This window comes from Chrysochloris asiatica, unplaced genomic scaffold (assembly GCF_000296735.1).
Source record: "Chrysochloris asiatica unplaced genomic scaffold, ChrAsi1.0 scaffold00101, whole genome shotgun sequence".
In the NCBI taxonomy this organism is placed as follows: domain Eukaryota; kingdom Metazoa; phylum Chordata; class Mammalia; order Afrosoricida; family Chrysochloridae; genus Chrysochloris; species Chrysochloris asiatica.
This window is the reverse complement of record NW_006408619.1, coordinates 3949607-3974233: the sequence shown is the minus strand read 5'-3', so window position 1 is coordinate 3974233 and position 24627 is coordinate 3949607. Positions and strand designations below refer to the sequence as shown.

The window sequence follows — 24627 nt, the reverse complement described above, 5'->3', positions numbered from 1 at the left end:
GACATGTGGGATATAAAATCATAGAAATGTTATTAAACAAAATTATCAAAATGTGAAGCTGTTGTTTCTCAACAGAGCCTCCATCTAGGTCTATGAAGGTGTAATTTTTACTGGCTGTCTTCTGTATGTCTTCTAGAGACGCAGAAACACTTCTGAAGGTGGTGGTTCCATATCTCTAACCCTTCCCAGAATTCAGCCCTCTTCAATTTACACTACATAAAAATGGCATCCTTCAGGGATTCAAATTGTGTTCCTTTGAAATATTCTTTGAGTTTGAGGAACAAAAAGCAGTCTGAAGGGGCAAGGTCAGGGCTGTAAGATGGATAGGGTAAAGGTTTTCAATGCAATGCTTTTCGGACAGCCCGTGCTACCCTCAGAGAATGAGTAAGCGCATTGTGATGAAGGAAAAAAAACTTCTCAGCACAATTTTCTTGGCATTTTTCTCGCCACTGCAGTTTTCCATTTTCTTAACACTTATTAATAAGCCCCCATGATCAACCTGTGTCCTTTGAGAAAATCTATTAAGATTACATCTTTGGAATCCTAAAAAAATAGTTCAAGCATGGCGGCAATAGTGAGGTTGGCCCAGGACCGGGCAGTGCTTCATTCTGCTGTGTATAAGGTCGCTATGAGTCGGAACCAAATCGATGGCACCTAACAACAACAACAAACCTTCTTAAGTGACCTCCCTGCCTTGAATTTAGTCAGCCCTTTCAGTCCTCTCTGAAGGCATTGTTTTAATTGGAACTTGCTCTCTGGATCATATTGATAAATGCATGACTCATCCCTGGTTAAAATTCCTTCCATGCAATCATCTTCATTGAGCTCTATCTTGCTTAGAAGATTAATGGAAAGATCAGCCATTTGAGTTACCCGATCATCACACAACGCTTTTGACACCCATCAAACCAAACACTTGCTGAGGCAGAGATATTTGCTTAAAATTAAAAATGCTGAACCATGTGCTAGCCCATGGTTCAGTCACAAGGCATCAATGGTAACTCTACAATCTTCTTCCACTGGTTTCTGGACTTCTGTCAGTTTCTTCATTCATTGAAATTAACATTCTCCCCTCTTTTATCTCATCTTTGAGGTCTTCCTGAGCTTCCTTAAAATGTTTGTTCCATCTAAAAAACAGTTTTGTTTTGTTTTAATATGAAGCAGCAGACTCATGAATTTGTTTCAAAGTTTCAATGATTTTGAAACATGCCCACTTGATTTTGTTAAATATTTATATTAGCCATAACCTCAAAAATCATTTCTTCCCATAGCACAAAAAATATCCTTATTATTATTATTTTAAATATCCTTTTTTAAAAGGCATACTAAGCACTGAACTTCTAACTAAAAGGTTGGTGGTTCAAATCCACCAGTGGCTCCTCAGACACCTGCATAGGGTCGCTATGAGTGGGAATTGACTCAATGGCACATAACAACAACACTGAGACTAAGAAAGACAAGCATGTTACTGAGGAAACTTGTCTGCAATCATCCACTAACTGCAGAGAAATGATTAAATACATTTTGTTCATAACACCATTCACGTATAAACTGGAATCCTAGTTGCAATACTTTTTGACTTACCCTTGTAATCTAGGGAAACAATCAGAGAGAAGTATAAAATTAATGCTATATGATAGTCATTTAATCGTTACTTACAGTAGCAAAAGAAAAGGAAATAAGGGAAGGAAAATGGTAAGAAAGGAAGGAAGGAATTTAAAAAACAAAGTGAAAAAGAAAGAAGCCAATTCAAATATCCTACAATAAAATACAGCTATAAAATATGGCCACACATGCAATTTACTGGAAGACAGCCATTAAAAATTACACCTTCAGAGAAAATTTAATGACAGGGGGAAGCGTTTACAATATTACAATATATGCAGAGTAGAACATAAACCTTTATATGTACTATGAAATGCATTATGTCAAAACATATATAAAATTGCCTTTTTTATAGATCAAAATGGTAGACTATCATCAATTTAATATGGTGCAAGGCAAAGAATAAAAACAGAACTATAAACAAAAAAGTACCAAACGTTAAATTATGGTTTACTCCACGGCACACCACCCCCTACAGACTTCTCTTTCTTTCTTTTTTTTTTTACTTCTCCTAATATTTCAGTTTTCTACAACAGAACTTTTGCAATTAGGAGGAAACAGTACCATTCAGAAAGCTGAGAGAGTGGAATTTCCAGAGGCTGCCCTTGTGGAACCCATCTCAACTTAGTACAAAGGAGGATGTACTTGAACTTGCATCTGCTCCCAAGAGCCAACTGGATACAGCTTAATCCTTTATTCCATGATATCATATTACATTGGTAGTTTTAGATCGACTATAACCTGTGTCCTGGTGTGGCGCTATGGGATAATGCGTCACACTGCAAAGTCATTTGAACTGTAAAGTCAGTGGTTCAAGCTTACCAGCGTCTCCTTGGAAACCCTACCCAAACATCAGAATCGCTATGGGTCAGAATCAACTCCACAGCATTTAACAACAACATAACAGGAATACTTACATCTCAGAAAAATGATAAATGCTTCAAATGGAAACTCCCCACCCACCCACCCCCACCCCACCCACTCAGTGAGCTAGTTGTTAGTCATTTACCACCAGGTCATTGACCCTGGGATTTTGTTGGTCCAAGAGCAGGATCTGCCCAGCTCCACAGTACTCCTGAATTCCTGCTGTATAATTGGATAGACAGCCAAGAAACTCTTAGTCTTCTATCCTCTGGTCCCAATTTCAGGTTCTAAGCTTTCACGCTCATGAGGCAGACTTCTTATCCACATGACTTCCAATGATTCTCATGTTATGACAGGTCCATGTGATAAACAAGATGGTTTCATTTCTTGTTATAACTCTTTAAAATTCAAATTAATGAAGGGGATGTGCTTTTGAGACAAACTCAGACTCCATACCATATGCTGTTGAGTCACCGTTCAGGACTGATGAGGCCAAGCGTCAGGTCTTGGGTTATGCTGATCTGTCTCCCTAAGAAGACCCTTTGTCTCCTGTCAGCCTCAGTTCTTGGAAACACTCCTCACCACATACATGCCTGTTACCCTGGGCTTTTCCACATTTAATAGGAATGATTGGCATTTACTGTTTGCTTACCAGTCCCTGAGGAGCTCTGCTAGCGTAGTGGTTACAAGTCGGGCTGCTAACCTCAAGGTCAGCATTTGGAAACTACCAGCTATTCTGTGGACGAAACATGAGGCTTTCTGCTCCCGTAAAGATTTGCAGCCTTGGAAACCTTGTACAGGGTCGCTATGAGTCAGAACCTACTCCGCGGCACACCACTACCACCACCCTGAAGAAGGACATCGTGCATGCATGGTAAAGTAGAGGGACAACGAAAAAGAGGGAGACCGCCATGAGATGGTTGGCAACAACGGCCTCAAACGTAACAGTAACTGTGAGGATGACGTAGGTGTTTCGTTCTGTTGCGGATGGGATCGCTGCACTGGTAACTGACTGGATGGCGCCTAAGAGTCACAGTGTGAGTAACAGTACTGTGGCAGACACCGTGCTAAATGCTAAATCTACAATGTTTCACTTAATCCTCATAAGAACCTTGTAAATGACATTATAGTGATACTAATCATGCAACAGCTTTGAACACCTTTCCTTTACTCAAGAATTTTCAGCGTTTTAAGAACTCTCCTCCCCAAGGTAGAATACTCGAGCTCACTTTTCCGATCTCCTTAGCAACTGGAGCACAAGCAAGTGATTCATTCTCCACCAACCATATATGGCCAGAAATTTCCTTTGGGAAACTGGTGGCCCAAAGAAGCAGGCTTTGCATGAAAGCCAGTGTGGCAGAGATGACATTGCAGGTGATAGTGTCCAGTACCTACCTGGTGGGTCAAGCTTCAGTGCCCAGACCTGTGGTGTGGCAAGGTCTTGTTGAAGCCTGCAGGTCTTCCAAATTTTGTTCTGTGGTCCTTCTGAGGAGGTCACACACTGTTGGATTTCCCCAAACAATCTCCTATTATGTCTCTGGGTGGTATCAACCATTAACGCACCTGACTACTAGCCAACAGGTTGATGGTTTGAATCCACCCAGATGTATCTAGGAAAGTACTGGCAATTTGGTTCTGAGAAATTGAAAGCCTTATGTGTGGAACACAGTTCTACTCGGACACGCTTGGAGGCACCATGAGTTGAAATTAACTTAAATGTTTATTTTAATTAGAATAAATTTCTCTATTTCTTAAGAATTCTTGGAATCCTGACAGATTTGTAAGTGCTGTTATTAATCCATTGCCCCTGAGTCCATTCCAACTCACGGTGGATGGTGGTCTGTGCCGTGGAGTTAGTCACCCCAAACAGGGTTTATGAGACTGTAAATCTTTATAGGAGCAGAAAGCCTCGTCTTTCAGCCACGATACGACTGGTAGAGTCTCACTGCTGAGCTGGCAATTAGCAGCCCAACTTAAAACCCATTATAGGGTTTCTCAGACTGTAAACCTTGATGGGAGCTGACAGCCTCATCTTTCTCCCATGGAGCAGCTGGTAGGTTTGAACCACAGACCTTAGTAGCCCAATGCCTAACCCACAGAACCAAGTGCTATTGTTATATGATATAATATTTCCTTTCTATAAATGAGGATGGAGTACTGTGGCTCTGTAAGGTAAGCACTGGACTGCGAACCACAATGTCCGAAGTTCGAGCCCACTAGCTACTCTGTGGGGGAAAGATGAGGCTTTCCGCTCCCTCAAAAATGTAGAGCCTTGGAAACCTTACATAGAGTTGCTATGATCCAGAACCTACACAGTGGTGCTGGATAGCATACATGAGGACAAATGACTCAGAACCATCAGGTCACTTCCCCAAGGTCACACAATTACAAGATCAAAATCCAGAACCTAAGCTCTTATTTTAAAATATTGCAGCAATTTACCATATCATGACCCTGTAGATCAATTGCCTCGATTTTACCGCTACTGCTGAACTTTGGAGTCCTGGTATGGCACTGTGAGATTAAAGCACTGGACCATAAAGTCAGTTTGAACCGCAAGGACGGTGGTTCAATCTCACCAGACGCTCTTTGGAAACCCTATACAGGGTCGCTATGAGCTGGAAGCGAGTCAACAGCACTTCCCAACAGCAACAAGACTGAACTTTGGAAAAGCAGAACTAATTTTCCAAGGATTCACAAGTGGTTAGTCTCCACTTTGCCACAGTGTTCTTTACGGACAGAGGAAGGTGTTTGTTTTCATTTATTGTAGATTGTGGTGCTGAGAATACACACAGCAGAACGTTCACCAATTCAATGGTTTCCACCTGTGTGAGTACAATTAGTGACTTGGATGGCATTCTTCAAGTTGTGCAATCATCCTCATCCTCCCTTCTGAGTTGTTCCTTCCTCGTTACCATGAACCCACTGCTCTCTACCTTTTCTAACTAATCTTTCAAGTTTTCTGTTGCCAATTTGATCCTGTATAAGTAGTTCTTATACATATACAGGAAGTTCTTGCCTGGATAGCTCAATCGGTAGAACATCAGACTTTTAATCGGAGAGTCCAGGGTTCAAGTCCCTGTTTGGGCACTCGACCATTTGGAGTCCTGGGGTGGCACTGTGGGTTAATGTGCCAGACTGCAAAGCCATTTGAACTGCAAGATCAGCGGTTCGAGCTCACCAGCTGCTCCCCAGAAACCCTATGGGTCGGAACCGACTCAACGGCACTTAACAACAACAACAAAGGTAGTTCTTAAAAAAGCACAATGCTAGAGGCAAACACTCTTTAAAATTTAAGCTAAGCTGTTGTTTGGTTTAAAGAAGACATCTAGGACTATTTTGGGTTGAAGTTTTAAAGATTATCTCAGAGCAGCAGAAATTTCAGGTGTTTATATAGCCTCTGTGAGCCCTAGAAAGTCTGGAGCCCGTGATAATTTGAAATTTCCTCCCTGCTGAGCAGGATTCTGTTATATACAATGGGATCAAAACCATGTTCAGTGATGGTAACCAGGTACCACCCAGTTGTGGTCTCCTGACAAAGGAGGCCATTGTTCACAGAGGCAATTATCAACACATTCCAGATCCTTCTTTTATTCCCAACTCTCCTCCTTCCTGTGTTACTACATATGAATAGAGACCAGTTGTTGTGGCTTGGACAGCCACTTGCAAGTTTTGAAGACTCCAAACACTATGAAAAACAGGAGGAGGTAGAACAGAAACACTAAACACATTATTAGGCCAAATAACTGGGATGTACCATGAAACCCTTACCCTAAACCTCTAAACCAAGAGACCACATCCCCTGACATTTTGCTTGTCCATAAGCAGCCTTAGCACCTACTTGTTTGTTTGTTTTCTTTGTTGTTGTAATTGTTATTGTAAATATATCTATCACACAACATTTGCCAATTTAACTTTTTACAGTATTCAACTTATTAACATCGATTCCATTAATCACGTATGCAACCCATACTATTAATCAATGCAATTTTTCCATCATTGTAAACCAAACTCAGTACTCCATAAACAATAATCCATCTCCTAAGGATATCATGTTTGGTAAGACGGCAGGCCAGAGAAAAAGAGGAAGACCCCCAATGAGATGGATCGGCCAGGTGGCAGCATCGATGGACTCAAGTGTGGCAACAGTAGTGAGGTTGGCCCAGGATCAGACATTGTTTCGTTCTGCTGTACATAGGTCGCTGTGAGTTGGTTCCAACTCAATGGCACCTAACAACAACATACTGTGTCTCAAGACCTGATTCAGTACCCTTCAACCACTTGGTCCCCTGTCCCACCCCAACACTGAGGCCAGTCCCTCTGCCTCCCCTGTGAAGGTGAGGCTCTTGCCCTTCATAGTCTCCTTTCTCACTCTCTTCCCGGACCCAGAAGGTCTCCCTTCTCCTACCTTTTATGCAAATTCTACCAGCTTTTCCAGATCCACAAATCAAGCATCACTTTCAGTGCGACCTTTCTTGCTATGCTAATTGACAGGGATACCAGATTTTCTGAACTTCTCTGTGTGCTCATTCTGCCTGAACCACTCATGGTGGGATGCCATGCTTTGCTGCCTGGCATGGTTGCTAACTCTGACTTGCCTCTCTAACAGAATGGCAGCACCTGGCAGGCAGAGACCATTCATTCAGCACAAACCCACTGCCATGCATGCAGCAGGCATTGGAGAGGTTTCGCTCACCAAATAAATGAACATGCCAACAGTCAACCTGCCCTAATTAAGAGCAGGACTTATATGAGTTATTAATACTGCTTCTTTAGCTCTGTTGCCTTTCTGTTGTAATAAAGATGTTTATTAGGGAAAACAGTACTGTTTCGGCTTACTGTGGGAGAATCCAGCTACCATGCACACAGGTTTAACGACTTCAGTCTTCTCATTATCAGGGTGGATCCACAATTCCAGGACTGCCTATGATGGCTCAGGTAAAAGCCAGAACCCCCGGCCTGGCTCCACAGCCCTCCTACACCGTCTCCTATGCCCCCACCACCAACCCAATCCACTGCTGTTGAATTGATTCTGACCCATAATGAACCTACTGAACAGAGTAGAACAGCTCCTTAGGGTACCGGGACTTCTGAGGCAATCGGTATTTAAGTAGCAGACAGCCTCACCTTTCTCCTGCAGAGTGGTTCGTAGGTTTGAAGCACCAACCTTTTGGTTCGCACCTAAGGTTTAACTCACTGTACCACCAAGACTCCTTCTTATCTATAACATTGGAGTACAGTCCTGTGGCACCTTGCTTCTGCTTCCTTGTTCTTCCACAAAAGTGCCTTGTGTACGCAAAAGCAAAGTGAAGAAGGCAAAAAGGGATGGGAAACCAAGGAGAATGGAAATGGAGATTCAAGGTGGCGGTGGGAAGAGTGCAGGCACATTGTGGGTACTGCAGTTAATGTCATGGGACAAGCTGCATATAAATTGCTGAATGGGGGACCACCCTGCTTTATAAATGGTCATCTATAGGACAATGTGCTGGTGTGGCACTGTGAGTTAATGCGCTGGACTGCAAGGTCGGTTTGAACTGCAAGGTCAGCAGTTCAAGCTCACCAGCAATTCCTCAGAAACCCTATGCAGAGTCACAGCTAACTCAATGGCACCTAACAACAACAAAAAACCCACAGTATGGGAGTGTGGTGGCTTTGTAGGATAAGCACTGGACTGGAAACCACAAGGTCGATGATACAAACCCACCAACCGCTCTGTGAAAGAAAGATGAGACTTCCTGTTCCTACAAAGATTTTCAGCCTTGGAAACTCTATACAAGGTTTCCACGAGACTCAACAGCACTTAACAATAACAGCAAACCACAATATATGTATATGTGTGTGTGTGTGTGTGTGTGTGTGTGTGTTTTTAACCTTTTAATTGAGTGAAGTTTACAGAGTAGATCATCAGTTTTGCATTTAACAAACCATACTTCTTTTTGTCTCAATGATTGGCATCCCCTCAGTTTACCATCATTGATCCCTCTTCCTCCCTGCACTTCTAATTTCCATTCTCCTTCTTTCCCAGCCCACCTGAAGTTTGTCCTGGGTGACTGCTGTCCTTTTCATCTTGAATGTCTGACCATTCTATGGTGTGTGTCCCACACTAACGTTGTTGCTCCGTAGGCCTCCTGGTGCTCGGCTGGAAATTGAGCCACGGGAGTGAGTTCAGCACCAGACCCAGAGGATAACCAAGGAGTTACACAGGGGTTACACAGTCTTTGTCTGAACCATAAGCCTGGTTTTTTGGTTTGTTTGTTTTTTTCATGACTTTGAATTTTGTTCTACATTTTTTCCCACTCTATCCAGAACAATGTAATGTGAACTTTTGAAAGCAGTTGGTATGGTAACCAGGCACCATGGTCTCTGGGTTCTGGTTCTGGTTCTGGTCTCAGGGTTGTAGAGAGTGATATTTAAATGTTCCATTAGTCCATTGAATAGTTGTTTCCACTCATCTTCAGTTTTCATTACCCTTCTCTCCTCCAGACACCAAAGACACCAATAGTTATCCCTTAGACGGCTGCTCATGAGCTGGTAAGATCCCAGTCACTGCTCACCAGTGTACGATGTAGAATGTTGTCTTGGTGGACTCTGCTATGCCAATTGACCAGAGTGTCTTCCAAGATGATGGTCGTGAACCCCCAGGCCCAGAAACCTCAAGTGTTTGATAATGTCTAAGTTTTCATCTTGTATTCTTGTGTTGTTTGCTTTATCTTCATTGTTTTCTTACTGTTGCTGCTGTAGTTGTTGCTAAGTGTCATTGAGTCCGTTCCAACTCATAACAAGCCTGTATAGGGTTTCCAAGGAGTAGCTGGTGGGTTTGAACCACTGATCTTGCTGTTCAGATTGACCTGCTAGAGCGCAAGAAATAGGGGGAATAAGGCAAGGAGAGCAATTTTTTTTTAAGTCCAAGAAATTGCATTGTGTTTATTTTTTATTATTACGTCAGTCTGTAGTTTGAGCAGTGATATATAAAGTGTCTTTCAAATATAAATTAACAGTTGTAGTTGAGATATAGTACAGATGGTATATGGGAGCACAGTGAGTCTGTAGGAAAAGCATTGGACTCCAAACCACAAGGTCAGCAGTTCAAGACTTCCAGCCACTCTGTGCAGGAAGGAGGGCACTTTCTGCTCCCACAAAGAAATGAGTCGGAACTGACTCAACAGCACATAACTAATAACTACTGCAAGAACTACAACAAGCTTTCATAACTTTGTCTCCTGAATGCTCCAACACAGTCATGGATATGTTCGTAACAAAGGCAAACCCCAAATATCCTCTCTCAAGCCTTTTTACTCCCACTCTCCCTCCTCCGGCGTTTCAGTCTGCGAGTCTATTCATGGACCTACCCATGTTGTTGAGTTGTTAAATGCCATCAAGTCAGTTCTGACTCACAGTGACCTTGTATAGAGTTTCCAAGGAGTAACTGGTGAGTTTGAACCACCGACCTTATAGTTCAAACTGACCTTGCAGTCCAATGCTTTATCCTACAGTCTAATAGCTCTATACCAGGAATCTTACATCTAGACACATGGTAACTTGGGTGGAGAAGGAGGTTGGCAGAAGAATATTGAAAGCATGGGAAGACATGGTGGGGTGCTCCTGCAAGAGGAAAAGGGAACAGGGGTAAGTCTTGTTGTATACACACTCCTACAATAGTGGTGATCGGCTTGGAATACTGAGAGTGTCTTAATTCTTTGGCAATCATTATTGTAGGATGGTGTATATAACAAGATGTACCCCTGTTGCCTTTAACTCTTTCATTAACACCTCACCATGTCTTCCCATGCTTTCATCATTCTTCTGCCAACCTCCCTCTCCACCCAAGTTAACACGTGTTTACTCTCTAGCAAGTGAATTTGTTCTTTTCTTTCACCAATATTTGTTATTTCCTGTTTTATTGCACTTTTCTATTAATGAGGGGGTGAGATGATATTCCATTGTTGTTTTGATTTACATCTCTCAAATGGACCAGGAGTCCTGGTGTGGTCCTGTGGGCTAATGTGTCAGACTGCAAAGTCATCTGATTTGCAAGGTCAGTGGTTTAAGTTCACCAGCTGCTCATAGGAACCCCTCTACAGGGTCACTATGGGTCGGAATTGACTCGATGGCACTTACCAACAACAATGGTTAAGGAAGTCTTGGTATGGCGCTGTGGATTAATGTGCTGTACTGCCAAATCAGTTTGAACAACAAGGTTGGTGGTTGAAGCACACTAGTTGCTCCTTGCAAACCCTATGCAGAGTCACTATGGGTCAGAACCGACTCGACGACACTTAACAACAACAGCTGATGATTACAAACATTTCTTCATGTGTTTGTTGGTCACCTGCATATTTCCTTTGGTGGAGTGTTTGTTCATGTCCTCTGCCCATTTTTTAAACTGAATTATTTGTCGTTTTCTTGTTGAGGTGTTGACATTTTCTATAAATTTTAGAAATTAGCTCCTTCTGTGACATGTTGTTGTCCACATTTTTTTTCCTAGTCAGTGGGCTTTCTTTTCACATTTTTGGTGAAAGTTTTTGATGCACTTAAGTGTCTAATAGTCTGATTTGTATTCTGTTTTCAGATAGTATATTTATGTTTGATAGTATACTTATGCCAGGGATTAGGGTCCCTGGATTTGTCCTATTTTTTTCATTGAAGATATTTCTAGTTTTATGTTTTACATGTAGGGCTGTGACCTCTGTTTAAGATTAGCTATCTGTAAGTGGATGGACTTACTTCCTCAGTTCTTCCAATAGTTGTGTCTGTGTCTGTCTTTCTGCAATTGTCCAATCTGTGCATCTGTCATCGCACGAGCACCGGGCTGTTTTGATTAACGTGGTTGTGTGGTAGGTTTTGAGATTTGAAAGTCAGAGGTCTCCTACTTTGTTTTTCTTCTTTAGTAATGCTTTACTAACCTCGGGAGTCTCTTTCCTTTCCATATAAAGTTGGTGATTAGTTTTTCCATCTCTTTAAAAAATGATGTTGACATCTGTATTGGGGTTGTATATACATCTGTAGACCACTTTGGGTAATATTGACATTTTCACAAAGTTAGGTTTTCTTATCCATGAGCACACGCTTCCATCTATGTAGCTCTATTGGTTTCTTACAGTAATGCTTTGTAAGTTTTCTTTGTGTAAGTGTAAGTCCTTCATTTATCTGGTTAGATTTATTTATAATGATTTCATCTTTGGGGTGGCTGTTGGAAATGGTATTGTTTTCCTGATGTCCTTTTTACAACTCTGTTTATTAATGTAGAGGAATACAACTGATTTTTGTATATCGATCTTGTCTGTCACTTTGCTGAATCTTTCAATTAGTTCTAGGAATTTTTTTGTTAAATCTTTGGGATTTTGTTAGAATGAAATCACATCATATGCAAATATAGAGTGTCTTACTTCTTCTTTGCCAATTTGGATACCTTTAATTTATTGGTCTTGCCTATGGCCCTGGTTAAGACTACCAGTACAATGAGGAATAGGGATGGTGATCAAGGGCATCCTTTTGGGGTTTCCATTTACAAGGAGAATGCTTTCAGTTTCTCCCCATTGAGAGTAATGTTAGCTGTTGGTTTTGTATTTGTTGTTGTTATGTGTCGTCGAGTCAGTTCCGTCTCATAGTGACCCTGTACAGGGTTTCCGAGACTGTAAATCTTTACGGGAGCAGAAAGCCTCATCTTTCTCCCACGGAACAGTTGGTAGTTTCGAACTGCTGACCTTTAGGTTCGCCGGCCAACTCGTAACCACTACCCTACCAGAGCTATATGCCCTTAATTATGCTGAGGGATTTCCAATCTATTCCTATTTCGTTGAGTGTTTTTATCAGGAATGTAGTAGGCATGAACTTTTAGGGATACTATTCAACCCACTGCCCCTGGTTGACACAAATGATTTCCACTCGATTACTAGGAGTCCTGGTGTGGCGCTGTGCATTAATGTGTCACACTGAAAAGTCATTTGAACTGCAAGGTCGGTGGTTCAAGCTCTTCAGGAACCCTATACAGGGTCGCTATAGGTCAGAACCGACTCGACGGCACTTAACAACTAGCCTAAAGGTTGGCAGCTCAAATCCACCCAGTGGCACTGTAGAACAAAGGCCTGATGAACTCTTCCGTAAAGATTACAGTTAAGAACACCATGTGGAGCAGTTCTACTCTGTAACACATGGGCTCACCGTGAGTCCGAATCGGCTTGATGACAACAAATTTGACGGTGCAAGGAGGCTGAGGAATAGTAGAAATGACTTTGTAGAGCTAAAAAAGGATATTGTGACAGCTAAAAAGTTCAATAGAGAGACTGAATGAGATAGTTAGACCAGTGTTAGTGGCCTGGAAGACCGTTGGGGAAAAATATTCAAAGCAGAAATGCAAAGTGAAGGAACTTGGGTGAGACAAGATAAGAGACCGGAAGTACAGCTGCAGAAGACTTAATGTTACTTTCAAAAAAGAAGCAAAGGAGAAGTGTTAATATGAAACCAATAAGAGAAAAGAAAACATTTATGAGTGGAAGAAAACTCTCTGAATCTTCAAAGTGAGAGGATTTACCAAGTCGCAGATAGGATTGCAGTACTGAAACATTCCTAAGCATAATCTAGGGGCGTCCTGGTAAATAGCAAGGATAAAGAACACCCCCAAAAACTAGTAGAAGAAGCATTCAGCTCAAGTACTGTTTCCTAACACTATTTTCTATACCTCTCTTGGCTGCCTTGTTAAATCACTCAGTACTAACTTTCCATGTTTACCTGACAAGTTTGCAAATCTTTGTTAGATAGGATGATATTTTATTAATATTTCTATCTGCCCTAACAGCTGGCTATCCAAAAGCACTGATACACAAAATGGGAGGATTAGAATATGCTAAAGTTTTAAACTCCTGATGTGGCGCTGTAGGGTCAGCCCTGGACTGGGAATCACAAGGTCAACAGTTGAAACCCACAAGTTGCTCCTTGGAAACCCTATTCAGTCTCACAATGGCAGTTCACCAACAACAAAATTTAATTCACAAACATAAGCAGCAATCCATCACCTGTCTCTCAGTTTGTCATACTGCGGTGGTTTGAATGCTGCTATACAGGGTCGCTATGGGTCGGCGACTCGATGGCATTTAACAACAACAACAACAACAACAAATTATGCTAAAAGTTATGCCACAGGTATTTCAAATACCACAGGGTCACCCATGGCAAACATATTTCAAAGAAACTTCCAAATTAAGATAAACTAGGAATAAAGACCTGGCAATGTGCTTTCAAAAATCAGCCAGTGAAAACCTTATGGACCACCATAGTTCAATCTGCACCTGATCGCAGGTGATGTAGCAGGACCTGGCGGCTTTGGCTTCTATTGTACATGGGGTCGCTTTGAGTCGAGGGGCTGGTTGGAATCTTAGGGTGCAGATGATGAATGGGAAGAAATTCTGTACAACAGAACTAGGCCTGGGCGATTTGACCTGTCATCCTTTTAGTCTATTCAAGACTGACTTAGGAGGTAAACCTGAGCCTTCAGATACAGTACTACCTGCAGGTTTAACTCTGAAATCAAGGCCCATAGGGGGCAGGTCCCGACTTCTAGCTTCTAGAAGAGTTTCCTTTCTTTCAAGAGCCAGGCAGGAATGCTCAGATTTTTAGTTAAAGTTACAGTCCCAGAGCAACCCCATGTTCTGTCTTGCACACCATGTTGTTGTTAAGTGCCACTGAGTCAGTTCTGAACCATAACGACCCTGTATAGGGTTTCCAAGGAGCAGCTGGTGAGCTCGAACCACTGACCTTGCAGTTCAAACAGCTTTGCAGTCTGGTGCATTAACCCACAGCGCCACACCAGGATTCTATAGTGAGGGTAACTCCAGCTCATAGATGACTTGCGATAACCATGTTGAATGAAAAACACAAGTATCAGGTTCTAGAACTGATTGTGGTAGGCATTTTACAGCAGAAAACAAAAACGGAAAGAGAGAGGAGTGAAGAGGGGAAGAAAAAGAGAAAAAGTACAGTTTATATAAAGATCAAACTAACTAGAATGCAAAATGGACGTTGTGGGCATTAGAGCTTGAAAGATATGTTTGAAATAGGGACTCACCTCTACATATTTTGGAGCCTTATCTTCAAACGTGAAGCTATAGAGTTTGAACTTGATTTTGTAAAGTGCAATTTTGGCAAAAAAAAAATGTAAGTCTGTATGAGTAAAGTTTATCTCATTTTGGCCTGGGGGTTATTTCTATCAATGTTTTAAAAGTATCTTATAAAATGAAACTTGATTGGAAGGAAGGACCTTTTTACTTCTTTAGACATTTTCATTGGAATGGAGAACCACAGAAGACCAGGATCGTGAGTGATGGGACAGTATTTCTCTCACCCACAGTCCCCCGGCTGGGATTCAAATACAGAAGCCATGCTTTAGAAAGGCCATTCAAGTTTGATCTAGTCATCCAAACTAGGAAGGGGAGATCTAGAGATGAATGTGGGGGGGTTAAAAATGTACAAGCCAAGTGAGAGGAACAGTCAGACCTGCCACGAGGAAGAAGCCAGCATCACACTTGGGGTCCTGGGAAAATCCTGAAATTGCTCCAGGGAATCTGCCTCTTAGGTTGTTTGGGGAAAATCACCTCAATCCTCCCATGTGGAGAGGACTGTCTTCCACTGCAGCTGGAAGTGGAAAAGTCTTTCCTTCTACCATGGTCTGTTCTTCCACGCTGTTAGAAAAAGATGTTCCCCCTGAGCTTGTCCACCAAAATACCACCCATGGGGTATTTGTCCTAAGCTTGCAATTTCACGTCTCTTGAGTCCTATTCATTTGGGAACAGTCCCCAAGGTGACTTCATCTGATAAAGTCTTATATTATTTTAATGTTTTATTTAAAAAAATACAGAGTTTGTGTTGTATATGAAGACCCTTATTCATTGTAGGATATTCACTGGACTGCTAACCACACTGTCAGTGGTCCAAACCCACTGGCCACTCCTAAGAAATCCTATTCAGGGTCATTATGAGTCAGAACCAACTTGATGACCCTTAACAACAACAACACCATTATACATATCAAATCAGATACTGCCTTAAATTGCATCTGGTAAGAATTATCATAATTATTATTTTTTTAAATCAAATCTATAAAGAAAATGGAATTTTCCAGAAAATGTATTCTATATAAACTGTGTCATTTTATGCTGACATATTTCTCGGGAAGAGCTGGGATGGGCAGCACAAAGAATGACCGTAAGTTGCTATTGGTTACAGATGGTCAAGGAGCTGAGTGTGTCATGCTGTTGGAACTTGTTCACTCTCTCTAGTAACTGACCGGAAATACTCCCAGACAAAAAGGACTCATTTCCTAGGAGTCAAGAACCATGAAATGGCAATGGGCTAAACATTTGACTAGGTTGGCTCCCATTAGTATCTTCGGTTATGAGGCTAGATGGGGCTGCCAGATGCCTTGCATTAGCATTATTTAGACATTAAGAGATTCTAATTGAAGACTAACATGTGTCCTCATCACAGCTGACCTTATTTATGGAGTGCCTGATGTCTGAATGTCAAATTTGCATCAGTGAATTCTCTCCTCTAATAACCACTTTAGTATGTAAATAACTGATTTGCAACAGGGAAAATTTCGTGATATTCTGGTGATTGCTTGGAAGACGTGGCTTCCTTGTGAACACGGAGACTGGCAAATGGAGCATGAAGGGGGAGGACAGCGGGTGACATTAGACACTGGCTAAAAGATTGGGCCAGAGAAAAGGAATACACTTCTCTACAAATCTCAAATATGTATAGATATTACTTGTTGGCACAAGTACTGGGTGAGGGATGGCTCTGCCCTCAGAAAAATTAAAAGCTATTACATGGTGGAATAAAAAAGGCCATATGGAGCAATACATTTTCACAGCGTTATATAATGAAGGGAGCCCTGGAGTGGCACTGTGGGCTAGTGCACTGACTGCAAAGTCTATTTGAACAACAAGGTCTGCAGTTCAAGCCAACCAGCCGCTCCTTGGAAATCCTATGCAGGGTCTCCATGGGTCAGAAATGACTCAGCAGCATTAAACAACAACAATATAATGAAGTAATAGGGAGAGGTGTGAATAACAATACTTTGGGATTCTTTCATTTGGGAAGCATTTGCAAGATGTAGTATTAATTTGTTGTTGTTGTTATTAAGTGACATTGAATAGGTTCCAACTCATGTTGTTGTTGTTGTTGTTAAGTGCCTGACAAGGAAGTTTGTTATTGTTAGGTGCCATCGAGTCGGTTCCAACTCATGACTCTGTGTAGGGTTTCCGAGGAGCCATTAATGGGATTGAACTGCCGACCTTGTGGGTAGCAGTCCAGTGCTTATCCTACAGCGTCACAGGACTATGACATGGAAGGAGTGTCCAGAAAATAAAGTAAGCACATATTTATTCATGTTTAGTTGCTAACATATGGTGAACGATTTCATGTGTATTCACTACAGATTTATAAGTAAGCACAAGTAAGTCCATGCTTACCTACTCCACCCCTGTTTCCTTCAATCGCTGGGGCTGTCTAGCTTGCCTGTTAGCTATATAAATGGCTGTTGAAATCAGGAGCAAGGAGTTGTGAAGCCAGGTTCTTTGGCCTTCTCTGTTCCCATCCAGCCCTCCTCTGGGAACTTCTCCCCTGCTCACCAAAAGCCCCTCACAGCAGGGGACTCCAGATGCCAGCCCCTCTGTGTGATAGGAGCTCCTCAGAAGTCAGACCATGTCCTCCCCATTGCCATGGAAACAGTGGTTGTTGTTTTTTTTTTTAACCGGCAACCTTGTAAACAGGAACAAAACATCCTCACCGGTCTCCAAGGCTGTCTGCACAGGGCACAGCCTACCCTTCATGGACAGGCGGTGGAAATCTGGGCCCATTCGTTCCACTCAGATCACATTAGCCATGCTGGATTAGGGCTGATCATCTTGGCGCTGTTACATAGCAGGTGGATTTGTAGAGATTTGTGTGCTGACTGGAGCCCTGGTGGAGCAGTGGTTACAGCATTCTGCAGCTAACTGAGAGGTTAGCAGTTCAAAGACACCAGCCATTCCATAAGGATTTACAACCTTGGAAACCCTATGTGACAATTCTACTCGACCTTAAAGGTTTGCTGAGTCGGAATCAACTCAATGATAGTAGAGTGTGGTTTTGGGTTCCTGTCCTGACCATGAGGGAATTTGAAGCAATGTCATTTCCCACTGCTCCGGGACCTCCGTGAAATCTGCCTGCCATGAGGCTAAGGAGTGTCGAAATGTCCAGAGACTGGACTTTGGCTTCCAACCACTTCACCCACCTCCAGTCATGGACTGAAGGGCCTGGTTAAAAGGAAGACCCTGAGCTCTGAGTTAGTGAGGTGGGCAGGAGCCATCCAGTGGCAGAGCTGAGTGAGCTTGGGGGTGTGCTCAGATGGTCTAAGATGATATCTCTGACTTTGCCACTCACTAACCTCTCTGAAGCTCAGTGTCCTCACCTGAAGGAAACCGAATGGTGACCTACTGCATATGACTTGTCTTAGTTACCTGGGGCAGCTGTAACATAAAGGAGCTCTGGTAGCATAGTGGTTACGAATTGGGCTGTGAACCGCAATGTCAGCAGTTCGAAACTACCAGCTGCTCCACAGGTGAAAGATGAGGCTTTCTGCTCCTGTAAAAATATCCAGGCTCAGAAACCCTGTATAGGGTCGCTATGAGTCGGAACCGACTCCACGGCACATCACAACAACAACAACAACAAAGCTGTAACATAAATTCTATGTATGGGTGACTTGAAAGAACAAAAATTAATCTTCTCACAATTCTGAAAGCTAAAATTCCAAATTAGGGTCTCAACCATGTCATTCCTTGTTCCTTGGTTTGTAGACAGTCCTCTGAAGACAAAGCATCTGTCTTCTCCAATCTGTCAAACATGTCTCTGTGTGTGTGCCGCTCTTTATCAACCTCAGAAGTAATTAGGTTTAGGGTCCACCTTCCACTAGTATGTGCCCAGCTGACTGGTCACATTACGTTATATTGCATTATGGGTAGAGATAACATTGCATTGTTGTTATTGTGGTTGTTGTTGTTCAGTGTTGTCAAGTCAGTTCTGACTCATAGAGATCCTGTATAGGACTTTTGAGGCTGTAAATCTTTTCCTGACCAGAAAGCCTCATCTGTCTCCCACGGAGTGCCTGGTGAACTTGAACTGCCAACCTCACGGTTCACAATCTAGCGCTTATTCTATAGCGCCACCACTCTCCTCATATCTTAATGGGATATGAGTTGGCCTGCTAACCACAAGGTACACAGTTCAAATCTACCAATCACTCCTCAAGAACAAGATGTAAAGAATTACAGCCTCAGAAACCCCATAGAGGGTGGCTGTGATTCGGAACCAACTAGACAGTACAAAGCAACAACACTACATTAGGTTATACCATATCCATGGATACAAGATTAAGATTCTAATTCATAAGTTAGGGGACACAACTCAATTCAGCATGGCTACTGTGGAACTCAGAGAACCAAGAGGACATCGACCAGCTCCAAACCGACGTTCAGCACAATTAACTCCTTCTTTCCTCTCGCTTCATGCCTTTCAGACTCCCTGCAGATCCCGCTCTTTGCCGCTTTAAGAGAACCCTATGTCTTCTATTCAGATACCAGTTTCTGCCATGGACCCAGACATATGCATAATGCAAACATAGCCAAAAGGGAAAGGAGGCAGGGAATGGGAAGTGAGACTGCTTTGGATATTAATCTAATATGGCATTGGCTGGGCTTGGCATGCACAGCACCAAAAATCATGAGACTCAAAGAGCAATTTGGCGGTATTTCCATAACATTTAGAATGCATAGGCCCTTAGGACAGCAATTGCACTTCTAGATGTTCATCCTAAACATTTGCTCTATTGCCGAATGATGCATGAAAAGGGTACCCACCACAGCACTGTTTGTCTAAGCACCAGATTGAAAACAACCTATTCTTTATGGTACATCCTTGTAATGGAATATTATGCAGTCATTAAAATAATGAGGCATAATGAGATGAAACAAAATATGTATGAAGAGTTGAAGGAAAATTGATCTGCTCTCTAAACCTTCACCAAATTCACAGTAAAATGAAAACATAAGAACAACAATGTGGTAATTTCCTGTGTAGTGACATGGAACGATCTCCAAGATAGTATTTTTAGGGGAAAAGCAAAGATCAGAATAATGTTCTTTTATAAGTATCCTGGTATGGAATAGAGAAAACTTGCACTTGTTTATCTGTATGCATATACACATGTGCATCTCTGCATTATGTATATGTATATATAAATGTATGTCTTACTTGGAGAAGGGTGTATTAAAAATCCATGAAAGTGGTTGTCTCGACAAGAGAAACTACGCAACTGTGGCAAGGGATACAGGAAGGGTGACATACTTCTTACTGTACATCTCTTTGAGCCTTTTGAACCCTATGCTACATGCACAAATAAATTAATTTATTCAAAAAATAATAGCAGGTTCCACAGGTCTGTAGCCAGCTAGGCTCCACATAGGTGAACAGTGAAATGAGTCCTGGTGTTGTAAGGGAGCCGACACATGAAAAAGCTGATGATATGAAGTCAGCCATAGATCCCTTCTTTTTGGTATCAGACTCTAAGCACAGCTGCAGATCCCAAGAGATTTTTCCCTCAAAAGGAGAAATCTACTTAGCTGGTTGTTGGCCCAGCTGTTCAGCTAAGAACAGAGGCGAGTCTTGGAATGTAATGGGAGCGATAGAGAGATGGAGAAAATGAAGGAGAAGCCCATATCACAATTAGGGTGCAAGATGGTTAAGACTCTGGGCATGGAGTCCAGATGCATATCACACACATAAACACACACACACATATGCAGACACATATACACACCACACATGTATATACATACCCACACAACACACCATACACACACGCACACGAATACACACACATAGATTTACACACATGATTATGACCATACCGCTCACGCATGCACACACATTTGCACACACACACACACACACACACACAAACACACACACACAAACCCCTTAGCACCTGCTGGAGCAGACAAGGCTATAGCGAGTGGCCCTCCCTCCATCCTTCCCACCACTGCCAGGAAGGAAACCCAGGCTCCATCCAGTCCGCAGCCTCTTTCTTTGCCTTGAACAAGCTTACCCAGTTCCTACTGGGTGCCTGGCTAATCTGATAAACTAATCAAGACAAACTATCAGGTATTAGTTCATGAACACCCAGTAGGGGCAGAGAGAATGTTTCCTCTTGAATCAAGTTGACACTCTGGTATTAATAGCTGTTAATTGTTTAATTTGTTCATCCTTCTCAGGGGCAATTGCATTTTAACTGGCACTTCAGACACTCAAAGGAATGAGTGTCCATAGGGAATTATTTCAGGACTGTGACAGGATGATAGAGGAGAGTTATTTGGGGCTGGAGGCCTACCCTGTGCCCTTCAAATCCCATGACAACTCATGTGCCTTTCATCCTAGGCCATCCCTGGAGTAAGACTGAGGACAGCTTTAAGGGAATAAAAGGCCACTTGAAGGGCAGCCGCCAATCCTGCTCTAGGCTCCGGGGCTAAACAAAGACCAGTGTCACCTGAATGGCTCAACAATGCACAGTTGACTTAGAACTGTCAATCAGACACATTCCACTGGCATAACCTAGCTGCCACAATTTGTCGAGTTTGTAAAGAAATAATTGCTGGATCCCAGAAGAATTGATGCTTGACACAGGCCTTACAAGTAAGTCCAGGAGCAGCCCTTTCTTCCCCTGACTGTGAAACTGTAAGGACATCTCCAGCCCAACACACAAAGAGAACTATTAACTACTTTTCAAGGACAAAGTCACTTCCTTTATATCACCACAGACAATGAAGAAGCCAGGCTGTCTGGTCCACCTTCAAAGAAAAGAGCCAGTCAGTGCAATTTGCCATGATTGCCCACCACTCAGTAGTTTGCCAGCTCTCTTGGTGACTGGCTTCTGTTAGTATGCAAGGTACAGACACTGAGCATGCCTCTCCACTGCCCTGGTGCAAGTCTTGTATTGATTTCATGCAGCATCAGCTCCATGTTTAAGGTAGTTTATGTGTTTTAATTTGCAATTAAATCAAATAATGCCTTTTCGCTAAGATGGCTGACACTCGCTTATATTCTGCAGCGAGTAACGAAGGCCATCTTTATTTAGCATCATAAAACATTCAGGGCGAGGAGGTTGAAATTTCAAGCAACTCAATTTCTTGCCTGGCTCTTCACTGTAATAAAAAAAAAAAAAAAATCAAAGTACATACCCATCCATTGTAAAAATAAATAAATAAATAAAAGAGGCTTAAGTAATAATCGGTGCTTTGCAGTGATAATCGAATGAAGTCACCAAGCAAGCAACATTGGAAGGGGAGTAACTAAAAGTACAAGATGATTTTGTCACATTTTCGTCTCTGAATGATCTCCAAACCCTTGACCCACTCGATGTTTTGCTGCCTCATATGCTAGAACGTAATACTCAAGTCACAATACTGAAAAACTCAAGGAGCAGAATGTGGAACAATGCAGACAGCATCTAAACAAGATAGAAGGAATACATAGTACCAAAAACAATTGGCTCAATCATTTCAGGAGCTAGTACACAATCCAAAACTGTTGGTATTGAAAGAAGAGATCTAAACTATTCTAAAGGCATTGTTGAAAACAAGGCACCCGGAAATGATAGATTACCACTTGAAATGTTTTAGCATACGAGAAAGATAGCAAACAATCAAAACAGGGTGAAATAAGAGGGACTGCTTTAGACGAGATAGGCAGGAAAGATTTCCCAGAGGAGGTGACATTTGGTTGAGATATGAGTTACTTTAGCATATTAAACAATCTGACAAGTTCTAAAGTAATAAAGGAGTCCTGGTGTGGTGCTGTGGGTTAATGCACCAGACTGCAAAGCCATCTGAACTGTAACGTAGGCAGTTCAAGCTCACCAGAAGCTCCTTGGAAACCCTATACAGGGTCGCTATGGATCAGAACTGACTCAAAGGCACTTAACAACAACAAAGTAATAAGGAGCTCTGGTAGCATAGTGGTTACGAGTCAGGCTGCTAACCTCAAGGTCAGCAGTTTGAAACTACCAGCTGTTCCATAGGATAAAGATGAGGTTTTCTGCTCCTGGAAAAATTTACAGCCTCAGAAACCCTGTGCAGGGTTGTTATGAGTTGGAACCGATTCCATGGCACACCACCACCACCACTACCAAAGTAAGTAATGGTGTGGCACTGGAGGATAAGCACTGGAACGCAAGGTCAGTTTGAACTACAAGGTCGGCAGTTCAAATCCACCAGCCACTCATTGGAAACCCTATACAGGGTTCTATAAGTCAGAACTGGTTTCATGGCACTAAACAACAACAACAACAACAGTGAGTAAAGGGAGCGCCGTGGTTCTGTAGGAGAACAACAGGACTGCTAAACATAAGGGTAGAGGTTTGAACCTACCATTGCTCCATGGAAAAAGATGAAGCTTTCTGCTCCTGCAAAGATTTACAGCCTTGGAAACCCTGTACAGGGTGCCTGTGAGTTCGAACCAACTCGACGGCACTTAACAGCAACAATACCAAAGTTGATTATACTTTTCTAAACTACAGGACCCTTGGCTATGGAATTATGCATAATAATGTTTTTCTTTGTAATTTTAAATCTTCTATAATAACTATCATATTGTTGTTGTTAAGTACCATGGAATCGTTTCCAACTCATAGTGACCCTGCCCAGGGTTTCCAAGGCTGCAAGTCTTTATGGGAGCAGAAAGCCTCATCTTTCACCCGCAGAACAGCTGGTAGTTTCGAACTGCCTACCGTTAGCAGCCCGATTCGTAACCACTATGCTACCAGAGCTTTATTAAAGTCACTTTTATGGGGCTAAGAACTGCTGTTTAATCATTTCTGCACATTATCCCTAATATGTCTTCCAGTGGATCACAAGGAACGTCAGCTACCTTTCAGCTGATGAATCTAATGTTCCCATCCCACCATTCTTCTGTTAGTTTGTTGCACTGTGGTAGCTTGCATGTTGCTGCTGCTGGAAGCTATGCCACTGGTATTTCAAATATCAGCAGGGTCACCCATAGTAAACAGGTTCCAACAGAGCTTCCAGATTAAGACAGGAGTGGGGCATCTGGCCTACTTCATCAAAAACTGACCAATAAAGACCTTATGAATAGCAACTGAACATTTTCTAATATAGTATCAGAAGGTGAGCCCGTATGGTTGGAGGAGGAAGAGCTGCCTTTTTAAAGTAGTCAACCTTAGTGACATCAATAAAATAACACTTTGGGGACCTTAATTTGCTAATGTGGCATGACTCAAACTGAGGAGAAACAGCTGCAAACATCTATCTATTAATATTTGGAACATGGAATATGCAAAGTACAAATCAAGAAGATTAGAAGTCGTCAAAAGTAAAATGGGATGCATAAAGATTGATATTCTCACACGTGGATCAATATACAACATCATGATAAAAAGAGAAAATATTGACGTTATCAAAGATTTCATTTTATTGGATCTACAGTCAACACCATGGAAGCAGCAGTTTAGAAACCAAACGACGTATTGCATTGGGCAAATCTGCTTCAGAAGACTCTTTAAAGTGTTAAAAAGCGAGGATGTTAAGTATTAAGGTGCACCCAATGCAAGTCATGGTATTGTCAATCACCTACTATGCATGTGAAAGCTAGACAATGAATAAGGAAGAGTTAATGAACAAGGAAGCATTCATATATTTGAACTATAGTGTGGGTAAAGAATATTGAACATTTCACACAGGACTAGAAGAATGAACAAATGTATCCTGGATGAAGTACAGACAGAATGTTCTCTAGAAGTGAAAATGTTGAGAGTTCATCTCATATACTGTAGACATGGTCTTGGGTGAGCCTTGGTCCTTGGATAAGCACATCATGCTTGTTAAAGCAGAGTCAGAGAAAAACCTTGTAGGAGATGGACGGACACCATGACCATTGCAACGGGCTCAAACAAAGCAAAGATTGTATAGATGTCGTAGAACCAGACAGTGCTTCACTCTGAGGTACTGAGGGTCATTATGAGCCAGGACTGACTCAGTGACACCTAACAAGTTCCCTGAAGACAAAGACTTTGCCTATCTTGTTCACTTTTCAATCCTCAGTGCCTAGAAT

At 42.1% G+C, this 24627-nt stretch overlaps 1 non-coding gene across 1 annotated transcript; it reads left to right on the top strand.

Annotated features, from left to right (window-relative positions):
• Window positions 1–5486: 5486 nt before the first annotated feature.
• TRNAK-UUU lies at window positions 5487–5559 on the top strand. Its single transcript has one exon. It is a non-coding gene; the product is annotated as a tRNA-Lys (tRNA).
• Window positions 5560–24627: the final 19068 nt, after the last annotated feature.